Source organism: Cibotium barometz, chromosome 30 (assembly GCF_041138505.1).
Source record: "Cibotium barometz isolate CiBa-2024 chromosome 30, ASM4113850v1, whole genome shotgun sequence".
Classification (NCBI taxonomy): Eukaryota; Viridiplantae; Streptophyta; class Polypodiopsida; order Cyatheales; family Cibotiaceae; genus Cibotium; species Cibotium barometz.
In genome coordinates this window covers 23,674,429-23,688,414 of record NC_141075.1, presented here as the reverse complement: position 1 = coordinate 23,688,414, position 13,986 = coordinate 23,674,429, and the positions used below count along the sequence as shown (strand labels likewise).

Genomic DNA, 13,986 nt, shown 5'->3' with positions numbered 1-13,986 from the left:
TCCTTTTAGATTTCCAGCATCCATTTTGTTTCAATTTGGATGCCCAACATCCATTTTGTCATTAAAAATGAATGTTGCTCATCCTCTTCATTGCATTATCTCTCTAGAAAAGACAAACACATCTTCCCATCTTCCAAAAATACCAAGTACTTTTTCCAAAAATATAGGCCATTCACTGTCTTCTCCATTGCCATGCTGTTGTTTCCTTTTGTTACTGCTGCTGATGCTCGGGCCTACGCCATCATCGTGTTGCCATCATAGTTTGCTGCCGACAGCAACTACACCATTCTAATTATTGTGAACTTCCGTCTGCTTGGGTCTACACCGTCTGCTTGGGTCTACACCGTCTATAGCCATTGCTTGGGTCTACACCGTCTATAGCCATTGCTTGGGTCTATGACATCTGTAGTTGTTGCCTATGCCTATTGTTACCTATGGTGTCTGCTGCTACATCCCGCCTACACCAAGCCAAGTGCTATGCCGAGAGTTGCCCGAGAGCTACGCCGCCTACACCAAGAGAGCTACACCATCTAGACCAAGTCGAGAGCTACGTTGAGAGTTGCTACATCATGCTTTGATATCATGTCAAAAATCCATTGGGCATCTACAAGGTGATGTCATGCATTCTCTTTCCTTTGTTGAGTTCTAACTGGCTTGTAGTTCCACCTCTCCCCTCTTTGCCCTTCCGCCCACATTTGGCCTCACCACCCCTCCCCCTTTTGTGCGTGTTGTCCCCCTGGGTGTTTTTTCCTCTTTTTCCCCCTACTCCTTTTACTCTTGGCTTTCTACCAGCCCCTCCCTCCCCTTCTCTTGCACTCTGCACACCCCCCTATTAGGATGCACCGCATCTGCTTGTATATAGTCAAAAAGATGACAAGCATGGTGGACATCTCCATGCCTAATGGATGTTGTAATGATGACATTCCATGTCACCACATTCCTACTGTGGGCATCATATCAAAAGTCCTCAATGCATCTTTGAGACTCCCACACTTCCCATACATGGTGACAAGGGTAGTCCCATTCCGTGCATCTTATTGTGCTAAAGCAGATAGTTTTGCACATGCCGAGAGAAGGTTAACTAGGGTTATCTTGTCGGGGAGGATGCTTTGGCACTGCATCTGCTTGAACAGGTCAAGTGCCTCTTGCCCTCTTCCATGCTTCCCACTTGGGTAGACCCTTATAACTTTGAGTGTGTCTGAATTTCACACAGCAATTATGTCTGTTTTTCTTTAAATTTTTCCTATATTTGTGTACCTAAGATTTGTGTTTTTGATATGTTTTTGGCTGATTTATGCCTTTTGCAACCTAACTCTTAATGCATCGTTCCTTGGAATGCAATTATTCTTTTTATTTAGAGGAAACGAGCTGGAACTCAACAAAAAGAGTGACCAAAGAGGCGAAAGGGTTGATTCTCCATCGCAAGCAGAGATCATCAAGAAGGCCAGAAAAGTAGGCTTTGAACCAATAGGAAATATTACTTTGGCCTCAACCTTACCAAAGAACATGTCTTTGTTTTCTTCATCAACAAAAAACATCTCTACCTCGGGATAAGAAAGACTCAAGTGCTCGAGATTCTCAAGAGCCATAGAAGGCTCTAGGTTCAACTGCCACCTTTGGAACTATTTACAACTTTCCAAAGGGTTCTTCCCATGACAAGGCAAGTAAAGAACAAGTTCCAGCTTCTCCTATGTTTCCTAGTGGTGGAGAAGAAACATCTCCTTCTCAAGAGAATTTTTATTTTGATGATAGAGAGATGATTGTTTACTAAGATATATCCAAGACTATCCCAAAGGAGTAATATCAAAACAACAAGCTACTATGTGGCTTCCTCATAGGGGTACCATGCTCCACCTCAAATACCCTCCCTTTCTGCTAGTTCTGATGTGTCAAGGCATTCATATCCATATCATGAGTGGTCTCTTACTTTTCAAGATAACTCATTGTTTTTTATTATTGCAAAACTTAGTGGTGCAGAGAATCTTAAAGAAGTTTGAAAAATTTGTGGAAAAGTCTTGAATGCTGACTATACAAAAGAAGATGAAGAAGAACATGTTCTTCTTATACAGCTGCAAAGGATCGTGCAATTGATTTTCTTATACAACAAGGAAACCTTCTGATCAGTCAATGTGGGCCTTTAACTCTCTTTACTGCTTTGAGGAACTCAGGTAATTTACTTGTTGCTTTGGCACCTTTTCTACAAGCACAAGGTCCAGCAAAATCTCAAACCTTCACCCCCAAACAATGATCAATTGTTGCCACACCAGCTTATCAAAGTAAGCAAGATATTGGAGCTTCATCTAGGGGTAGAAATCGTTCTAAAAAAGATTTCAAAGCTCGATCACAAACTCTAGAATCTTCCAGCTTGGAGGATGAAGACAAAGACAATGTTTCTATCACACCTGGAGCAGAGTTGAGCTCAGGTATTATAGCATCACAACAAAATGCATGCTATAAGGGAAAAATTGAGCGAGAAAAATTGGTGGAGAACGGTAGGATTCACATTCACAAGACTGAGCAACTGCCTATTGATACTCTTACACGAAGAAGGTCAATGGAGTTTGGAGAGACACACACAATCCGTGTGCAAAATTTAAAGAAAAAAAGATGAAGCTCAATCCACGTGCTACTATTGTTCCTTTTATTGTACTTGTCAATCTAGTACAGTGCCTTGATAGATAGTCTTTTAATATTTCAAACATTGACGAGTACACCTACTATGTCATTAGGGGCTCCCACTCTACTAAAGCAAGAAAAGAGCTAGCTGCATATGGAAAACAAAGATAGCCCCTGATTTGACTGAGCAAATTGTAAAGTGTATATGAGGCTTACTGTTGATGAAGCAAAGCTATTGGCATAGGATCGCAACAATGACAATAACTATCAGGCCAAGATATCCTTCATTGAGCGAATAAAGTTCTTTCACCACGAGTACATAGACTACTTTGAGAAGCATGGAAAATTAGACTCCATCCTTAGAAGAAAGTGCCTTCAAGAAGTTGGAATTACTGTGGAGAAGGAGAAGCAATAATATGGGCTACGAAAGTATGATCCACTTTTTCAACTAGCATTCCGTATTGGTGAGATTTGGGATTCTCAAGAAAGAATCTTTACCATGTGGGAAAGAAAACAATTGAAAGGACAAAAATCATCAAAGAAAATTGATGATTCAAGTGTTTTTTTAAAAGCACGCAACAAAAAGGTAAGCTTCACTATAGAAGAGCTTCCAGATGAGAAAGTAATTCTTTCTGTCCTGATGTGGGTAATTGGGAAGGAGCTTACACTTGATGAGATGGGTGTCGAGCTCATTAACTAAGTTATGTAGTTTTATTTGTGCATTCTGTTAACATATGGTTTTTTTTATTTTTTTATTTATTTGATTTGTGTTTTCAAGTCACAAAGTTTTTATGAAAATCCAATCGGTGATGATAAATAAGTTGAGCTACAACTCATGGAAGTACGAGAACAATATCCACACTCAAGCTCACAAGTTTTCGAGTTCTACTTTGCTTTTAGATATTGGGCCCTGTTTTATATATTCTAGATAATAGTAATTTTATCACGTGTTTCTAGAAATTTTTTCTTTTAAAATTGCTTTGCTATGGCTAGTTATTTTTAAAATTTAACCACTAATATTTAATTAGATTTATGTAAAAATGTAAATTGTGATGTGTTGGTGCGTGGAGATGCATTATTAATATTTACATATGCACGAAGGTGGATATTGAATATCCATATTGGCACTACCTAGATATTTAACATCCAGTTTATGTTAAAATGGATGTTCAACATCCAAATTGGCACAAAATGGATACTCGACATCCATTTCATTTCAAAATATATGTTGAACAGCTAGTTTCTTTCAAAATGGATGTATAGCATCCTTTCTGTTTCAAAATGGATGATTTATATCCATCCACTGCAAAGGAATTAGTATGAGTAACGTTTTTCTTTGTTGGTTTTCTTAATGAATGTTTTGGTTTGTGCTTTGTTCTTGTGTCTGATAATTTCTAAATGTTATTTGCATTAAAGTTGGCTATTATAGTTTGAAACATTTGTTTATTTTCTTTAATGAAACCCCCCTCAATAAATACCAAACAAAAGAAGAGATCAAGCGCTACTGGTGAGGATAGTGATTGTCCTCTACAATTCATTATACGTTTAAATCGTGCTAGACGTGAGAAAGAGCACTTGCTGCTTAGAAATATTTCTCCACCAATTGATCTTGGAAACGTGGAATGTTCACGATACGGGAAACTTGCTCCTCTCTCTTTCTTGTAGTCTCTTGGATTCGCTACTTTGATGTGGTGGTGCGGTCATACCAGTGCTAATACACTGGATCCCATTTGAACTCCACAGTTAAGCGTGCTTGGGCCAGAACAGTACTGGGATGGGTGACCTCCCGGGAAGTCCTAGTGTCGCACCCTTTTTGGGCCGGAGCATCAGTATGCCCCCAAAGCCGTGCTGTCACGCCCCCCGTCCCCCAACATGCCGTGCCCTCACACGCCCCCGGCCCCCACGGAAAGGGTGCCCTCATCACAGCCCGGTGAAGTGCCTCACGCCCCCGGGGAACCATGCCCTCACACCCCGGTGCCGTGCCCTTCATGGCCCTGACCCTGCCCCCTCGGAACCGTGCCCTTCACGCCCCCCTCGACCCGCCCCCACGTGCTACAAGAGTTTTTTCATCTTGCTGAGCCTTCAAATGCTTATTTTTACAAGGTTGTTACTGGTGATGTCTCAAATCTTGTTGATATTGTTCCTAGAAAAGAATGCACCTTCATTGTGGCCGATATTCCTTATGGATTCAATATGACTAGCTCTACTAATGATGAAAATCCTTTACATATAAGAAATTTTTAAAAATGTTGAAGGATATCAAGCTTATTACAATAGCTTCATAGTATTACGCAAGCAGCATCTGTTAATGCTGCTTTGGGGAGTGAGACTCATGCTCATGAGTCTTTAGTGTGGTATGTTTCATAGTTTTTTATTTTCTTCATTTTGTTTTTCAAAAAAAATATTTTTTATTTCAATATGCAAAGCTTTACATTTAAAAAATTTACTACTTTTTATAGGGTCAAATCCAATATTGATCACATGCCAGAGTTTCGTTTTAAGAGCTGCTTTGAGACGATGATAGTTGGATATTATGACAAGATAGAGAAAAAACGTGTTAAGGCTCATGTTTGTAAAATAAATGTCTAATGTTTTTTTTTCCTGTTGTCACCCGCAAGCTTCGTCATGTAACAGAGTAAGCTTGGGGACGAGGAGCCCGAGGACGATGAAAGTCACATATATTATGATTTTGCTTGATGATGGTAGGACCTTCATGAATGCTATGGGGAAGAGGTTCTACTATACATTCCAACATTTGGTGAACCATTAAACTTACAAAGATGCCTTCGAACCCATGGGGAGAACAAAAGAGTAAAGACTTTAATCCACATAGTGCAATGCATGAATGAACGATTTCCCAACCCCTAGGGCATACAATTTTCAATGAATGGGCTAAAGACTGCATTTTCAAGATACTCAACAATAGGAGGTCATGATAAGGAGAAATGTGAGTGAAGGAAAAGGTCTACTAGCACATTACATGAAAAAAGCATGGAAGAAGAAATGTAAAGAGTACAAGGAGAATACCCATAACAAAAGGCCGCACATTGTTCTCAATTGGGGAAGTATGCTGCCACAAAATATGGTTCAGGAGGAAGACATCTTGGATTACCAGATTTGTAAGGTCTCATACATTTCGTATCCATATGCATGTTATTTCTTGTGCACCGCTAAGCTATCATGTTTTCTATGCATGTTGGAAACTATTTGTAGGAAATTGTAGTTGGTCACACCCCAACGGAACCCCAACTGAATGAGAGAATTAATACCCTAAGCACCATAAAGCAATGAAACTTGGGAATGGCTAAAACAACAAGGAGTGTAAAAGGCATCCGTGCCAACGAGCTCGAGGCATTTATGAGGTGAGAGTAGATCCTTATGGTATCAATTTCTTTGGTACTAATATAATAAAAGTGTTAAAGCACCACTATGTAAATTTTTCCTTGTGTGTAATGTAGGATGAGGCTGAAGGTGGTGAAAAAGACGTAGCACAATGAGGAGGACGAAGATTATGAAGCATAGTTTGCCTCTTAATAATCAAGACATTGCCTCACTACAACACTTTATTTAGAAATTGTATATAGTTCAAATTTATTATTATTCTAATTTTATTATTACTTATAATAGTTTAATATAAAAATATATTATTGTTAATAAAAAATAATGCATATTTGCTACACACGCACACACACACAAACATCCATACATCCATATAAATGTATACATATATAATGCCACACACACACACACACACACACACACACACACACACACACACACAAATGTATAAAATAAGTACTCATATGATTTTCTATTTTATGGCATCATATTTCATATTTTGGCTAACTTAAACACTTTAGATTTAGAAAAGCTCAATTATATATATTGTACTTTTTCTATTGCTTTTTTTTTTGCTACAAACCACCTTGAAGGGTAACACAAGATTATTATACTATTTCAAAACACCTCAAAGCAAAACATCTTAAAGTGATTCAAGAAAACACCATATATAGGATGGTTTTATGCCCCTCAAAGACTACTCGGGGGAGGGGGGGGATTTCTTTGAGTGGGAAGTCTTTCTAGGGTAGTTTTTTAAAATTCCTCCCTCTAAGTACAGACTCTTCATATATAGTTGGTGTGAATAGATTTGGGTTTTGGATATTGTTATTTTTCCAAATGCTCTCATTAAGCCTTTATTCATGGAACATTATGATTCTTCTTTGTAATAAAATTGTTTCCCTTCATTCTAAGAGACTAGATGTATGAAAATTGCATAACATCGACGGGGTTGACAACTATTGTTCCAAGATCTACTATTTTGCACAAGACATCATGTGTCATGTAATGACGGGTGTGATATTATTGACTACTATGATGTCATCAAATAATTTCAAAAAGGCACATAAGATATGCTAATCATCCCTTGTAGCTATGATGCATGTAACATGCTTCAAGCTCACCTAGACACCTTACGAGGCTCCTCACAAAGGATGCAAAAAGTCTCCATTTATGAGGATACTTTACAATAAGAAGGTCTACTATGTGGCTTCAAAAAGAGGGATTTGGTTAGGTAAAAAAATAAATAATTATTTAGAAGAAAAAAAACTTGAATCAGAGGAATTTCAATGCATGAATGAAAAAAAAAAGATGTAATGTAGAGATCGGGGTCGTTTTACAAGAGCCTTTGAAGTTTGAATGCACTTGCTACGTAGGGACAGTGAAGCCCCATAGGATAATCATGATGGATGCAAGCATGTGTGTGCAATGAACTGAATGTTGTGATGGATGCAAGCATGTGTGTGCATTGAACTGAATATATTGTGATGGATGCAAACATGTGTGCGCATTGAACTCAATGGTGTGATGGATGGAAACATGTGTGTGCATTGAACTGAATAGTGTGATGCTATAATTTGTTGAAGAGAGCTTGCATGATTCGTCTACTTCTATGTTTGCGTTGCTTTGATGCCACGTGTAGCTTAAAGCCAAATGGCAAATGAAGAGGGGTTCTTGCACGTGTAATGCCACCATTGCATTTTATTTTTCAATGCACCACTGCTTTGGATGTGGTGGTAGCTGGCCGGTTGACTTTGGAGGCATAGATGCCATGATACACCAAGTAGGGAGATGGAGTGATCTTGAAGTGATTAAGGTGGGATCCTTTGCATGGCGTTACACCTAGTGTGATTTTTATGGCCAGAAAGGTGCAAGATTAAGGTCTAGTGTGATAAAAAGTAGCACCCAAACCAAGGTGGGTAGGTGGTTCTTGGTAGAGCGAGTTGCTCTGCAATCCCAACATATATGATTTGCAACGTTCTTTTTGCAGGCAAGCTACGCGCGCACCAACAGCCATGCTTTTATCAACCCTACATAAAAGGAACGTGCAGGTTTTTGACTCCTTCTATCATCATCGTCCTCTCGAAACGCTTCCGCCCAGTAGTGGCTGTACTGCTTTTGATTTTTGCTTTTCGCTGCTTTTGTTTTATGTCATGGTTTTCTCATTTCCGCCACTCTTATGCCGCCGCCGCTGCTTCTTCTTCTTCTTCTTCTTCTTCATTGTGGCCCATTCTCTGCAACTCCACACCAGCAGCAATATCTAAATGGCTCGCAATAGTATTCACCATGATCAGCAACATATGGAACCTGCAGTGATGAACTACTTTAATCAGAGCAGCAATACTAATATTAATCATACCTTAGGCCCTGCAATAAATCTGAACACCCAAGCTCATGATCGGAAGAAGTGCAGGTTGTGGTCGAACGGATCATCAGGCGCTATTGCTGCATCAGCTGATACCGGAGCGCAATATCATGTTGCCGCGGACAATAATGATAATTATAATTGCAATATTAACACTGCTATCCGTCTAGCTTGGAAGAATATTAGGGTTTCTGTATCAAACTCGAAGGGAGAACGCCTCACCTTGCTGGACAACGTCAGTGGCTACGCAGAGCCAGGTTGCCTTCTCGCAATCATGGGACCTTCGGGATCCGGAAAATCGACTCTTTTGGATACCCTCGCAGGTCGAGATCAGTCCTCAAACTCTGTGTGTTTATTGCCCCGGAAACCCTCGTTTTTTATCTATCAGATTCAGTGAGCTACTTTTAGCTAATTATTACGTTGATTTTATTGCTCATCATTAATATTTCAGGTCGATTAGCGAGAAACGTAACGCAAAGTGGGTACATTTGGATCAATGGGCAACATAGGGCTCCAGCTTCTTACGGCATCTCTGTATGTATTAAACGTGGTTTAATTAAACAGTGTTAACGCTTAACTATCATTTGCTATAATTTTGCATGCATCTTGAGTTGTCAATTAAATTATATAACATAATAATACTAAGTCAGAATAGGGGCATAGAACGAGTGAAAAAAGATTTCAATTAATTAATTGAAAAGAACTTAGATAACATTTGTTAGTATTAGTAAGGTTTGACCTTAGGATAAAAACCAAAGGTACTAATTTTTTTGAATATGTAAAATGTATAATTGATTGTTTTGCATGCATACTAGATCAAATTCGGTAAAACATCTACAACGATTACTTAAATCATTTAATAACACTACTTTAGTTTTAATTTGAAAAGTGTAGTTATAAGTAAAGGGTTTTTTATTTGCCACAATATTTCAAGCTTATTATTGCTAAACAGAGATTATGGTGGCACTAGCAGGCGTACGTTACACAGGAGGACACTCTCATAGGGACGTTGACGGTGCGAGAGTGCATCTGGTATTCGGCGAGGCTACGACTTGGCGCTGAGGAGCTAAGGCGGGGAGTGGTGGAGCGCGCCATTGTGGAGATGGGGCTGGAGGAGTGCGCCGACACACCCATCGGCAACTGGCATCTGCGCGGACTGAGCGGCGGCGAGAAGCGACGCCTGAGCATCGCCACCGAGATTCTCACGCGCCCACGCCTCCTCTTCCTCGACGAGCCCACCAGCGGCCTGGACAGGTTAATCACAATGATCATCTCCAAATCTCACATTATCTTGCAGCTAATGATGATCAATATTGATTCATTGTAGTCTTGCACGTACGTTGATCAGTGCCTCTGCGTTCTTTGTGGTGAAGACTTTGCAAAAGCTGGCCCGGGATGGAGGGAGAACCATCCTCTCCTCCATCCATCAACCGAGCAGTGAGGTTTTTGAGCTCTTTGATCACCTCTTCTTACTGTCCAGCGGAAGAACTGTCTACTTTGGCGAGACTGCAGGCGCGTTCGAGGTAATTAATAGTCATAACGAAGGTGATCTTATCCTCTAAATATGCGAAATCTGACAATCAATATTGAAATAACAAAGGTTTTTTACAGACCATAGACATGCGGCACCAGGTGCTTGATGTAATTAAGAACCATAATGCAATGTTATTGAAATTTGACCCTATTTGCACGTGATGTTTGCCCAGCACTTTGCGTCGGCGGGCTTCCCTTGTCCTCCTCTGCGCAATCCTTCTGATCACTTCCTCCGAGCAATCAATGCAGATTTTGATAGAGCGATCAGTGGATTCAAAAACCCATTGGATTGTTCGAGTGTAAGACATTCATGTTTTGACATATAAACTCTCTCTCTCTCTCTCTCTCTCTCTCTCTCTTGCAGCAGAACTGTGACCATGAATACAATGCTTAACCTTTGTAATGATAATAATATTAGCAGCTTATTTCTTTGATCTTTTATTGTAGGCTGGCGATGCTTTGTGTAACTCCACATTCGACACAGCCACTATTGTTGACATCCTCACTAGCACATACAAAAACTCCACAGCGGCATGGTTAGCAGCTTCTAAAGTCCACGAGATCTCTCGAATGGTGAACAATATTGCTCTAAAACTTCCCATAATTGAATTTGCTAATTGTATGAGCCTTCCTTTCCACTAGGTTCTACTAGAGATGTTTTTAAGGCTCTCTTAGAAATGTTTTTACGTCTAAGTTTCCCTAGTAAAGAGCTTTATGAACACCTTTTGTGGTTTAAAAAAAGTTTTGAATGGTTGATGTGCCTAACAAGCTCTTTGCCACATCTTGTTACATGTTTAATCATTAGATGTTGCACCAAAGTTAAGTTTGCAAGTGGGTTATATTAATTTAGATTGTTGTGGGGTGGGGATAATTGCCCGTTGGTGACGTTAGAAGCTCAAACCATAGCTCTAACCATTGGGACACAAGTTCACCCCTCCCCCCACTCCATGAGGGGTGGGTTAAAAAGGATGTGTGAGTAAAATGTTGTGAAGATTTAAGCACATGTAGGAAGAAAAACACACAATTTGAAACTCTTAACTTACTTGTAAATTTTGCTCTTGAAGTAGGTTTTAAATTATGGGGTTTTGCAAGGTTTTAGTTCTTAATGTCTCCAAATTTCTACAAATATTTATTTTTTGACAATAACATACATTCAGAACGAAGCAGTGGTAGAGGCATTTGGGAGTCGAGCCAACATTTGGACCCAAACTTATACATTGACAAGTAGGTCTTTCAAGAACATGTGTAGAGATATGGGCTATTATTGGCTCAGATTGAGCATCTACATCATTGTCTCCTTGTGCATTGGAACCATATACTATCGAGTTGGAACAACTTACACCTCAATCATGGTAGACACAAGGCCTAATTCATGTGCCATTGATTTTCTTTTTGTTGTTAATATTGATTATGATCCCAATGTTTGCTTTCACTTGGGCTTTACAGTTTATCAAGTTGCATGATCATGACATTGATTTTGTGTCCCCAGGCTAGGGCTTCTTGCATGTCTTACATTTCGGGCTTCTTGACTTTCATGGCCATTGGAGGTTTTCCTTCATTTGTGGAAGATATGAAGGTAGCTTTTTTGTTATTTATTCTTTACATAAAAAAAATTGCTATGATTTTACTCACACACTCTTTTTATAAAACCCCACCCATTGATGGGGAGGGGAGGGGAGGGGAGGGGAGGGGAGGGGGGGAGGGCGGGGATAGGTAAGTTTGATCCAAACTCGCAAGCTTCTCTACCGCTATTGTCCCTACCTCTAGTTATTCTTCTCATTGAAATGACCCTCAAGGGTTAAAAATATGTAAGATAGCCCAAGTTGAACCTCAAGGGTCACTTAAAAATATGTAAGATATCACAATGAGTTACCCTAAGTGATTTTCATTCGATGAACCTACAAAAAATTACATGCATAACAATTATGTAATAGCACAATGAGTTGAACCTAAGTAGTTTTCATTTGATGAATGAACCTGCAAAGCATTACATGCATAAGGAATATGTTTCAATTCATAAGTTTGAGAAATAGGAAGTACTTCAATAAACTCCAATTTTGCATTGGTTTAAAAATCTCAAACTTTCACATATTATATGGGATTCTTTAAATACCCTTTGAACTAATGTGCTATGATCCATATAAATAAGCGGACACCAAAGCAATAACCGTTATTAACTAATAATTTAAAATGCATTCGCAGGTGTTTACTCGCGAGCATTTGAATGGTCATTATGGGGTTGCCACTTTTGTGGTGGCAAACTCCTTGTCTTCTCTACCCTTCTTGTTTCTCATATCTTGGTCTTCTGCCACAATTTGCTACTTTATGGTGCAGCTACACCCAGGCATCATTCACTTTGCTTACTTCCTCCTATGCCTGTTTGCTGGCATGGTGGTTGTGGAGAGTCTAATGATGGCCATTGCAAGCATTGCCCCAAACTATCTCATGGGGATCATCATAGGTGCTGGCATACAGGTAAACCTATACACTAATTAACAACAACATAAATTAGTGAAATTTTTGTATCCTTTGGCATTCATGACGCCAATTAACAACATAAACTAGTGAAATTTTGTATCCTTTGGCATTCATGACACTAATTAACAACATAAACTAGTGAAATTTTGCATCCTTTGGCATTGGTATGCATAACATGCTCAACATGGCAGGGTATATTTCTCTTGGTTGCTGGTTTTTTCCGACTTCCAAGTGACTTGCCAAAGCCTCTTTGGAAGTACCCGCTGTTCTACTTGAGCTTTCACTCGTACTCTTTGCAGGTATGCATGCATGCAATATGTATAGACAGGTCTAGGAGTGTAATGAAGCGACTGACATTAGACTTAGCTGAGCATCTTAATGATTTTTGGGGGGTCTATATGTGATCATTCATTGCTAGGCTAAAACAGATTTGTACAAAATTATATATGACTTTTTGGGTTGTTGCATCCTTTGATTGCTAGGGCATGTGCTAAAAAATGACTTATATGGGGTGTGTGCTTTGATTGCTAGGGCATGTACAAAAATGATTTCTGGGGTCTGTCCTTCGACAACAAGGGTGACGAGGAGTCGGTATTGCCAAAAATCAACGGTGTGTATGTGCTGGAGGAGGGCTTTGAGATCACGCTGAGCAGGTCCAAGTGGTGGGATCTGGCCATCTTACTGGGTATGGCGGTGGGATACAGGATGCTCTTCTTCCTCATCATCAAGCTGCGCGAGCAGCAAGCTCTGCGCTGCTGCCCTGCCCCATTAACGAGCTGTATTAACCTTATTGTCAGGCCCCCCTCACGATCACACCACCACAACAGCACCAGCAGTCTCGCAAGACAACTGCCCACAGTGAGGCCTGCGCTTAGCGACTATAATGATGATGACCGTGATTTGACCAGCTTTGGAAGCCGCTTGTCTGATGAACCTCAGCCCTAATCCAAATTTTACTTCGACGTAGTACCCTTTGCAGCTGATCATGATTCAATTGCTCATTAATTTAAACATTTGCTCAACGCTAACGACACCAATCATTCGTTTACAAAATGATAATTAGAACGTCCAGCACTACAGTCTGCAAAACTACTTTTAACAACACGGGATGTTTGTATAACACAAGATAATTCGTAACTAATTGTTCTTTGAATAAATCTTCTTTGCATGCATGTAGCTAATTAGCGCCTGCGGCTGCGCAGAAACATTTAAGCTGATATCTAGTCCCATAGCAATCAATTTAAAATCGGATAATTTCATATCTCGCGTTCTCATGAAACCTTGATTCTGTGAAAGTGTGAGTAGGGCTCGACAGACTGTTAATAGGCAGCCATAGTTGCTGTAGGCGCACAGATAACGAAGGCAAGAAGTGTAAGTTCAAGGTTGTATTGATATGTATAAAAGTGTGTAGAGATTGACTGGTACAAGCGTGTATAGCTCTCTTAATATTAAAAGAGAGAGAGAGGTAGTTTTTACAAGTAGTTATGATAACGGACAATTGTTGGGTGGATTCACGAGTGCATGTGTAAACCATATTCTAACATTCCCCCTTTCTAAAACTGAACAATGATTTTATGAAGGGAACATGAAAAGTGCATGAGTATGCTATATAAGTGTTTACAATATCATACATGAATAGTTATGCATGTGTGTGTGTT

General features: G+C 39.7%; 2 pseudogenes across 1 annotated transcript; both read left to right on the top strand.

Annotated features, from left to right (window-relative positions):
* The first annotated feature begins 4,308 nt into the window (after nucleotides 1-4,308).
* On the top strand, nucleotides 4,309-4,427 carry LOC147621296 (5S ribosomal RNA; annotated as a pseudogene).
* Nucleotides 4,428-5,214: 787 nt separating this feature from the next.
* Nucleotides 5,215-13,273, top strand: LOC147621295 (ABC transporter G family member 11-like; annotated as a pseudogene). Its single transcript, XR_015269873.1, has 12 exons — nucleotides 5,215-5,275; nucleotides 8,470-8,640; nucleotides 8,769-8,851; nucleotides 9,291-9,571; nucleotides 9,666-9,840; nucleotides 10,024-10,141; nucleotides 10,335-10,423; nucleotides 11,008-11,202; nucleotides 11,340-11,426; nucleotides 12,053-12,325; nucleotides 12,520-12,627; nucleotides 12,860-13,273. The product of XR_015269873.1 is annotated as an ABC transporter G family member 11-like (transcript).
* Nucleotides 13,274-13,986: the final 713 nt, after the last annotated feature.